Genomic DNA, 10,092 nt, shown 5'->3' on the forward strand with positions numbered 1-10,092 from the left:
CACAGATTTAACCTTCCAAGGGATGTTTGTATTTTAAAGTTTAAAAAAAGTAGGAGCATAAACTTCTTAACTTAGTAGGAACCTAGTTAGAGTTTGATGTCATTAATATTACTGAACATAACTGGGCATTAAATTCTGCTGTACATGAAGTAAAAGATTTTTTTAAATCAAGCAGAATTCAGGTAACATCAGACATTGGTGATATACAAAGATTTGTTGACTGAATTAATAAATTATCAATATTCTATCATTAAAATAGCAGATACTAAGTTAAGCCTAGAAATGTATGTTTGCCAGAGTACTGAGATAATGGCTGATTTTTCCATATTTTAAGACCTACATGTAAGATCCATAACCAAAAAATTCCTAGAAGGGAATATAAGCAGAATACTCTTTGACATAAATTGTAGTAATATTTTTTGGATCAGTTTCCAAAGGCAAAAGCAATAAAAGCAAAAGCAAACAAAATGGACCTTATTAAACCTGAACATTTTGCACAGCAAAGGAAATCACTGACAAAATGGAAAGACAACCTACAGAATGGGAGAAAACATTTCCAAATGATGTGGCCGACCAGTGGTTAATACGCAAACTATATAAAAAGCTCATACAATTCAGTATCAAACAAACAACCCATCAAGAAATGGGCAGAAGTTCTGAATAGATTTTTTTCAAAGAAAACGTACAGAGGGCTAACAGACACATGAAAAGTTGCTTGACATCACTAATTAGTAGAGAAATGCCAATCAAAGCAGCAATAAAATATCACCTCACACCTGTCAGAATGGCTATCATCAAAAAAACTACAAATAACAAACGTTGGAGAGGATGTGGAGAAAAGGAAACCGTTATACACTGTTGGTGGAAACATAAATTGCTGCAGCCACCATGAAAACCAGTATGGAGATTCCTCAAAAAGCTGAAAATAGAACTACATATGATCCAGCAATCCCACTCCTAGGTATATATTTGGAAAAAAACAAAAACACAAACACTAATTCAAAAAGACACACATATTGCAGTGTTTATACAACATCGCTATTCACAATAGCCAAGAAATAGAAACAGCCTAAGTGCCCTCAACAGATGAAAGGATATAGAAGCTGTGAGACATACATATTTATACTATATCTACTCTGTCTATCTATCATCTAGATAAAATGGAATATTACTCAGTCATAAAAAAGGATGGATTTCTACCATTTGCAACAAGATGGATGGACCTAGAGAAAATTATGTTTAGTGAAATGTCAGACAGAGAAAGAGTCATACTGTTTATATCACTTATATATGAAATCTAAAAAATAATACAAATGAATATATAGACAAAACAGAAACCAATTCACATATACAGAAAACATTCTAGTGGTTACCAAAAGGGAGAGAAAAGGGGGAGGGACATGTTAAGGGTATGGGATTAAGAGAGATAAACTACTATGTATAAAACAGATAAGCAACAAGGAGATAGCACCGGAAATTATAGATACTTTCTTGTAATAACTTTGAATAGAGCATGATCTATAAAAATACTGACTCACTATCCTGTACACTTGAAACTAATATAATGTTGTAAATCAGCTATACTTCAATAAAAAGGAAATCAAAACAACAACAAAAAGCACATGACAATCAATAAGGTTTTATACCAAACAGGGTAGATCATCAGTACAAAGTCTATTAACATAATTTACCACCTTAGAATCTAAGAAAAAAAATTACACGATTTTCTCAATAGTTTCAAAAAATCCATTTGCTAATATTGAGCCCCATTAACAATAAAAGTCCTCATAAAATGTAAGTTGGAACTTCCTTATTTTGATAAAAGCAATCTATCAAAAACATACAGCAAGGTTAATAAAAACGAAAGAAGAAACAGGTAGGCTTTGCAAGAAATGAAAAGGAAGAGAAAAATCTTTAACTTTATAGTTGATGTGTTAACTATGTAGAAAACCCAGTAACATTAACAAACCTTTAAAATAAATGAGAAAGTCAGCAAGGCTGGTGGACACAAAATGACCTTACAAAATTCAGTAGCACTTCAACAATACCAGGCTAGAGAATAATGTACTTCATAGATTTGCTGTTTTAAATGGTATCTCGAAATCAACCTAACAAAAGAATGCAAGAAAAAAACAAAAATTACAACTCTATTAAAACACATTAAAGAGTTGAATAAATACAGTTACAAACAATTTTTGATTGGAATAGTGTATTTGCATTAACATCGCATTTTTTGCCCTCTAGGTAGTCAACGTTATCCCAATCAGAATTCAAAATGGCACTTCTGATAAAATTAACAAATTAAGTTTTTAATGAGTATGGGAGGGAAAAGTCCTCAAAGAGCTAAATCAATTTTGAAACGAAGAGTGATGAAGAGAGCAGGTTCTGGACACAGTTGATGGGCAATGTCAACATCTATTCTACCTTCTTTTCAGAGAAAGGAAAGCAATTACCATCTTCCTCTGACTCACTTGCCACCAATATTCAAGCTGCAAATTAGGTGCTGCCCAGAGTGAGAAGAGGCCTTTTTATGGCTCTTCCTCTGAAAATCAGGCTCACAGAGAGGAATTTTCTCCACATAAACATTCTGGTGTCCATTCTCCAGCCTCATAGACATTGTTGGTAGGGGGTGCAGAATTCTTAAGTGGACAGTCCTTCTAGAAGCCTCCTGGGCAGGAGGAGCTCCCCTCAGTCAGTTCTGTAGGGTGAGAGTATCTTTATAAGAGGCCCAGCCTCAAACCTACAACTTGAGTCATTCCAATGATTTTGTAAGAACCAAATTCTTTATATTAAAACCCATCTGACTGGGGGAAAAAAGCTGCTCTGTCTTGTATTTCTTATGTCAAACCTCTATGATGTCATTGAGGATAACATCACACCAGATACCAAGTCATACTACAAAGTCATAATAATAAAAACTGTGTGCTGCCAATAAAGATATAGGCCAATTTTTTTTAAATTGAGTACAAAGAAACAGAACCATCTATATGTAGAAACTTGAATATAATAAAGAAGGAACTACAGTTCAAAGAGAAAAGAGTGGCTCTACTAGTAGATGAAATCGCAAAATGTGGCTTAGTATGAGAGAGAGAAAAAAGCAAAATTCCTAATTTAAGCTATATACTAATAGGGATTGATGATGTAAATAACAAAGTCAATCAAAGAAATGTCAGAATAATAGCTTTGTCATATAAGAATGGGGAAAAACTTCTTCAGTTCCACTCCTAGGAAATTACTCAAAACACATATCCACAAAAGCATTTGTACGTGAGTATTTTTAGTAGCTTGATTCATTATAGCCAAAAATCAGAAGCAACTCAAATGCTATGAATGGAAGAATGTATAATCATAATCTTGTATCTTTGCACATAAATAAACTCTGGAACATTAAAGAATAAAAAAAGAATGAACTTTGGTACATGCAATGTGGATGAATCTCTTCATTAATGTTAAGTAAAAGATAAATGCAAGAGTATGTTCTTTTGTATGGGACCATTTACAAAATGGCAAACATGGGAATAGAAATCGGAACAGTGTTTGGAGGTGACTGACTGACAAGAGGCATGGAAACTTTCTGGGATAATGAAAAAATTATATATATTATATATATATATATATCATGATTGGGGTACCAGTTATATAGGTATCCACATTTGTAAAACTCAAGTCTTACACTTAACATTTGCTTGTTTCACTATATGCAAATTTTGCTTTAATATAGAAATCAATGAAAGGAAATTTAATTATTTTGAAAGCACCAAATCACGAACCATGAGGCAAAAAGATGACAAATTCTATAATATCAACATTTAGGATTTCCAGTAAATAAAAAATGTAACTAATATATAGATGCTCAGTAAGAACAGGTATTTGTAATAGCTAACAGAAATTCTTTGTGTGAGCCAACATTAGTCAGTCTCCTGAACCTCCTCCTAGTCCCATCTATGCACTTCCTTGTAAAATCCAGTTTTAACAAGAATCTTGCTATGAAACTTTTACTAGAAACCTCGCCCCTGATAGCTCAAATTCTTCATCCTCCACCATCCCCCAAGTAATATCTGATCATCCCGGCCTGTCTTCAGCAAGAATTCACTCACGTTGGTTTAGCCGAATCACCTTTATCCCTATTTCTTCTTAGCAATTTTTCACCCACTGACCACCCCCCCAACTCTGTTCCATAGTTATAAATCCCCACTTGCCCATGCCATTCTTGGGGTTGAGCCCCATCTCTCTCCTAGACTGTAAAATCAGGTCTTCTTTGCCATCTTTCACATGTGTCATTGAGTATTTTTTATTTTAACTTGGTTAACACTCAAGAGGTGAGTCTGCAGTATTCAAAAGGTGCTTGCTAATCCACAAGAATGCAAGAAACCAAATTAAAAAAAAAAAGATGAGTAAAGGATTTGAACAGTAAAGATTTGAAAGAAGCTTTGGTGCCTAACGAGCATATGAATAAATACAGAAAATCACCAACAAACAACCAGAAAAATGAAAATTAAAATAGCACTTGGATACAAATTTATATTAAAATGAATGAATGGCAAAATTAGGAAACATGCATATTCCAAGTGTAGGAATGGATGTGGAGATTCAGAAGCTATCCAGAAAGGGGGAGTAGAAGGTGCAGCCTCTTCTTAGAAAAGAAACAGGGTGTATTCCAGGTCACTCCTTCCAAAGGGATATAAGAGGTGTGTTCTCAATGTCCACAGAAAGACTTTGGTGTGAGGGTTGGCAGTGAATGAATGGTATGAAGTGAGTGCAGATAATGAACACGCAGAAGCAGCTACATAGCAGATGCACTTACTCTAACAATTATAGATCTCAAAGATATTGATGAGTAAAGAAAGTAAATAATAGACTCATCTGACATCATATTATCATTTGTATGTATTCAAATTTTAGATAAATAGATCCATTCTCCCTAAGGTTACAGGTGAAATATGCTAAAATTGATACTTATGGGAACAGGAGTGAGATTGAGAATCAGGGAGGAAGGAGAAAAAATAGTGAGAATGGTCTTCCATAGGTGAAAGTTGATAATAGGTTAAGAACTGCGGAGTATGCAATGGACCTTTAGGGCATTATGCTAAATAAAAAAATCAGACAGAGAAAGACAAATACTATATATGTGATCGCACTTCTATGTGGTATCTTAAAGTCACCAGCACATAGATACAGAGAAGAGATTGATGGTTGCCAGAAGTGAGGGGTGGCAGGGAGTGAGAGAAATATGTGAAGGTGGTCAAAAGGCACAAAATTCCAGTTATAAAATAAGTAAGTCTTGGGGATGTAACGTACAGCATGGTGGCTACAGTTAATAACACTTTATTATAGATTTGAAAGTTGCTAATAGAGAAGATCTTAAAAGTTCTCATCACACACAGAAAACTGCAACTGTGTGAGGTGATCAATGTTAACTAAACTTACTGTAGCAATTATTTTGCAGTATAAACAAATGTTAAATTATTAGGCTGTACGCCTGAAACCAATACACTGTTATATGTCAATTACATCTCAATAAAACTGGGGAAAATAATAACAAATAATAAAATAATAAAGAATATAATATATAATAAACATTACATATTATATAATATACATTATAAAATATATAAAACAAATATATCATAATAACATAATAAATTAAATAAATAAGAACTAGGGAGTATGGTTAATTTTAAAAATAGGCAAAAGAATCTCATGACAGGGGCTTAAACTAAGGACATCTTACACTTTCTACCACGCCTCAGTTTCTCTCTTTGTGGTGATTTCCTTATTCTTTTCTCCACTTTTAAAGCACCTACAACTTTATTAAAAATTGAATGAAAATGGCAATACAAAATACTTCTCAGTGGTCTCAAGGACGAGTTAGTTTTGAAAATCTCTAGCCCATTCTTTATTTTTTTTTTTGGAAAACATAACAGCATCACCAAAATTCATTACATTCTACCGTTGCTTAAATATTAGCTAATGAGAATAAAGAGGGGAAGTCTACGTGATCGCCTACATGAGGAAAATTCACCTGCTTCAGCCTTGGAACTTTGCCTCAGATGCTCCAGTCTCTAATGTCTGGCCAAGCACTTGGTGCATTTAAAATGTAATGGCAGAATTCATCTTCATTTGTAAACTAACTATACTTCAAGTAAAAAATAAATTAATTTTTAAAAAAGTAATGGCAGAATTGATGAGACGATGAATCAAGTTTGTCTTAAGGCCGATTTTCCTATATTTTGTTTACTGTCTCTGCTTTCTAAAGTCAGGGGCACACTAAAGCTTTATTCTCTGGGAAATATCCAAGGTTTTAATTTGATTATTTTAGTCCTGAGCAGGAATGCATGGCTTCTTTATGAACAGTTATAGAGATTCAGTTATGAAGATTTCTCCAAAAAACTTCTACAAGTTCTAAATCCATCTTGTCTGAGGAAATTAAGACTGTGTCTAATTCCACCAGAGGTAGTATAGATTTTCTGTTATTGAATCTTCCTTTAAACTATCACCTTTGAAATTCTGGGTCATAGAGAGATCATAAGATATTCAAGATGATCAAGAATAATAAAACTATCAATCTATAGTTCTGAAGTTTTTTTGTGCCATTATTAAGAAATTGTCCTATTATTTTTCATCAATTAGGGCCCGTTTGCATGATGTGTTCATAGGTACACACAAACTTCAGATAGATAGATGATGTAAAGGAGGAAAACTTATCCTCTGCTTTCTTTAGGTCTCTGGCTGGGCCTAAAATTAAATTGACATAAGACAGATTAACAGGAGAAAAGCATACAGATTTTATTTAATTTTTGCATATACATGGGAGCCTTCACAAGAGAATGAAGACCAGAAGAAACAAGCAGAACAGGAAGCTTTGATACCTTTTAGACAAAGAAACAAAACATCTGTGAAGAATTGACAAGGCAAAGGGGTTTGGGCTAAGGGAAATAAATGGTGACGATGTAACACGGTTTATTTATATAGCTTTCTTGGTCCTCAGTTCCTTGTCTCTGGTGATAAGAATTTCTCCCTTCCTCCTGGTACAGGAGAGCATGTTTCAAGTGAGCGATTTAGTTCATGCTTTCAGGGAAGAACGGAAAGGGTGAGGAGGTCAGAATAACTGTCCTGCTTCTGCTGTTTCCTCAAACTCCTTCAGCTTAAAATAGTCAATATACCAAGATGCTGCATTTGGAGGTAGGACATTGTGAACTCCATCACTGAGTAGATGGAGAGAAGATTCATACATTCTAAACGTAATGTGTGTGTCAGGTACAGATTTCCAGAAGAAGGAAACATTCCTGATTATCCATTTAATATTGAATCCTTTAGATGAGCAGCAGGCAGAAGGCTAACCCTGCATCCCCTCGGTCCCCTCAGAGAACCATCATCAGGCTTCACACCCTCCCATGTTCCAGAAGGCCTAGAGCACAGCCTGGATATACCTTCTTCTTGAAAAGAAGTCTTACATAAGTCCTCTCTCAAGTAAGCAGACAAGGCTTGCAAGCTTTGGCGTCTTGCTGATTTTGTGTCTAATGACTTAAACTGCCTCTGCTAACTGTGAGTCTGAAACCTTTGTGCTCTAAATTTCAAAACTTGTACAAATGGGGATAACAATGTCTCCTTCATTGTATTATTAGGAGGATTTAACCCAACCGTACAATATGTTTGGCACTCTTCAGCTGCTTGATAAATATCATTTCCTTTTCCCCTCAGTACCATTGGAGTAGAGTGGCTGAGAATAGATCTGGAAAACCCTTGGTGCAAGACTCATAGCTCTTTCATTGGGTGAATGACCACACAGAGGCACGGGGTCACGGTTGCGTCTGGAGAAAGTAAAGAACGTTATCATAGGAAAAGGAAAGGGAGTGGGTTGAGTCTGATTCTTATCATTTCTGTTTCCTCCATCTGGCAGATTTGATAGGGATTTGTTTGACAGCTGTAAGAGGAGGCTGGGACTCTCCAGTTCCATCTCACCTAAGATCTATCACTGCCTCTCTGTTTCTGTGTTTCCTCCATCTCCAAATATATACAGCATCTGCCAAGATTCTCTAATTACGGAAAGGTCCCCTGGAAACACCAGGAATAATCTTAAATTTCATTTGGGGGAATAATTTTATCCTTCTCTCACATCACATCTGTGATCTAAATGACTGCCAAGCGTTGGAAATGCAGTTACTTTCACCAAACGTCTTTTTTTCATTTTGGTTGTTCCTGCTGAATTTTAGCTCTTCACCATCTGTTGACTGGTGTATTTTAAGAGTTCCTTAACTTTGTCCATTTTTTCTCTTTCATTTCACCTTACACACTGAGGACATACAATTCTCTTTAAAATATAAGCCACATTACATCTTTCTCCAACTCATAAATTTTCACTACATTATCATTTCCCAAGTGCTTTTGAAGACTTTTTATATTTTGTTGTCTAATGAAATGTATTTTTTACACAAGAATGTTTCTTTTTTTTTAATTTTCGTGAGCTATGTTTTATTGTGTTTGGTTTTTTATTGAAGTATAGTCAGTTTGCAATGTTGTGTCAATTTCTGGTGTATAGCATAACGTTTCAGTCATAAATATACATACATATATTCTTACTACAAGATATTGAATATAATCCTACAGAGAAGAAACTTGCTGTTTATTTTATATATAGTAGTTAGTATCTGTAGAAGACTTTATCATCAAATGCTGAATCTCATTTTCAAGTCCCTCTCCAATTGGATCTGTTCATGAACAATTTGTTATAATTACCAGACAATTAATTAATTGTATTTCCTGAACCACTATATACTTCAAACTCATACATTTTCGCACACTGTCCCTGCACTTTAGAAAGTCTTTTCCAGTTTGGTCAACGTTCCTAACATTTGCAGCACAATCCAAACAGCAGTTCCTCAAACATGTCCTTCCTTCCTGTCTTTCCAGTTCAGAATTCCATTCATTCTTTCCTCTTGTTTCTACAGCACAGTATTTATGCTTCTACCTAGAACACATTAACGTCTGCCCTATCTTGAAAAGAGGCTGTTGTGATGTAGTGGAAATTACACATGACTTGACATCAGAAATCACACCCTGGTAATCATTTTGCAACATATACATGTATTAAATCATCATTCTATACACTCTTAAAAATTACACTTTATAGCAGAAGTCAACTTGAAAAGTTTTTATCCTTTCTCAGCTATATAATCTCTAATTTTTTAAAGTTACAGAACAGTGATTAAGTACAGTGCTTCTTGAAGTGGTTTAGCAATTTTTTCATCAGCATCAGAGGACTGTAATCTGTCCTCTGTGTTAATTTTTTCTTGAGGTCAAGAGTGCTGTCACGTATAGGCTTTCCATAAATACTGATTGACCTTGAGAAGAAGGAAGCATTTTTCATTGCAGAACATATTTGAATTAAACTCTTTAAGAACGGTTGTATCATTTTTCCCTCCATTGCCAAAGAAGACGTACAGATGGTACATGAAAAGGTCCTCAGCATCACTACTTATCAGGGAAGTGTATATCAAAGTCACATTGAGTTATCACCTCACACCTGTTAGAATGGCTGTTATCAAAAACATATATATATAAATAAATCTATACACACATACACACACACACGGCAGGTGTTGGTAATGGTGTGGAGAAATTGGAACCTTTGTGCATCGTTGGTAGGTAGCCAAATGGTGCAGGTACTATGGAAAATTGTATAAAGACTCTTCAAAAAATTAAAACATAATAACCATATGATCCAGTATATACCCTGCTTCTGGATATACATCAAGAAATCAAAATCAGGATCTCAAAGAGGTATCTTCACTCTTAAGTTTATTGTAGCGTCTTTCACAATAGCCAAAATATAGAAACAACACAAATGTGTACTCATAGATGAATGGATAAAGAAAACCTGGCATATGCATACAATTGAATATTATTCATCCATAAAAAAGAAAGTACTCTACCATTTACAACAACATGGGTGAAACTTGAGGCTATTATGCTTAGGTGAAATTAGCCAGTCACAGAAGGACAAATAATGCATAATTTCAATTTACATGTGGAATTGAAAATAGACAAACTCATAGGCACAGAAAGTAGAGTGGTTGCTGCGAAGGGCTGGGG

General features: G+C 34.7%; 1 protein-coding gene across 4 annotated transcripts in view; it reads right to left on the minus strand.

The window, feature by feature from the left end:
* GCSAML (germinal center associated signaling and motility like) overlaps positions 1 to 10,092 on the minus strand; it is a 43,819-nt gene that overhangs the window by 13,592 nt on the left and 20,135 nt on the right. Inside the window, exon 3 of one of the 4 annotated variants that reach the window (XM_032477256.1) lies at positions 1,970 to 2,108. The exons of the other annotated variants lie outside the window; for them this stretch is intronic. The gene's annotated coding sequence lies outside the window, so the exon portion shown is untranslated. The remainder of the gene's footprint in view (positions 1 to 1,969; positions 2,109 to 10,092) is intronic. 4 annotated transcript variants of the gene reach the window in all.

This window comes from Camelus ferus, chromosome 3, assembly GCF_009834535.1.
Source record: "Camelus ferus isolate YT-003-E chromosome 3, BCGSAC_Cfer_1.0, whole genome shotgun sequence".
Taxonomy (NCBI): Eukaryota; Metazoa; Chordata; class Mammalia; order Artiodactyla; family Camelidae; genus Camelus; species Camelus ferus.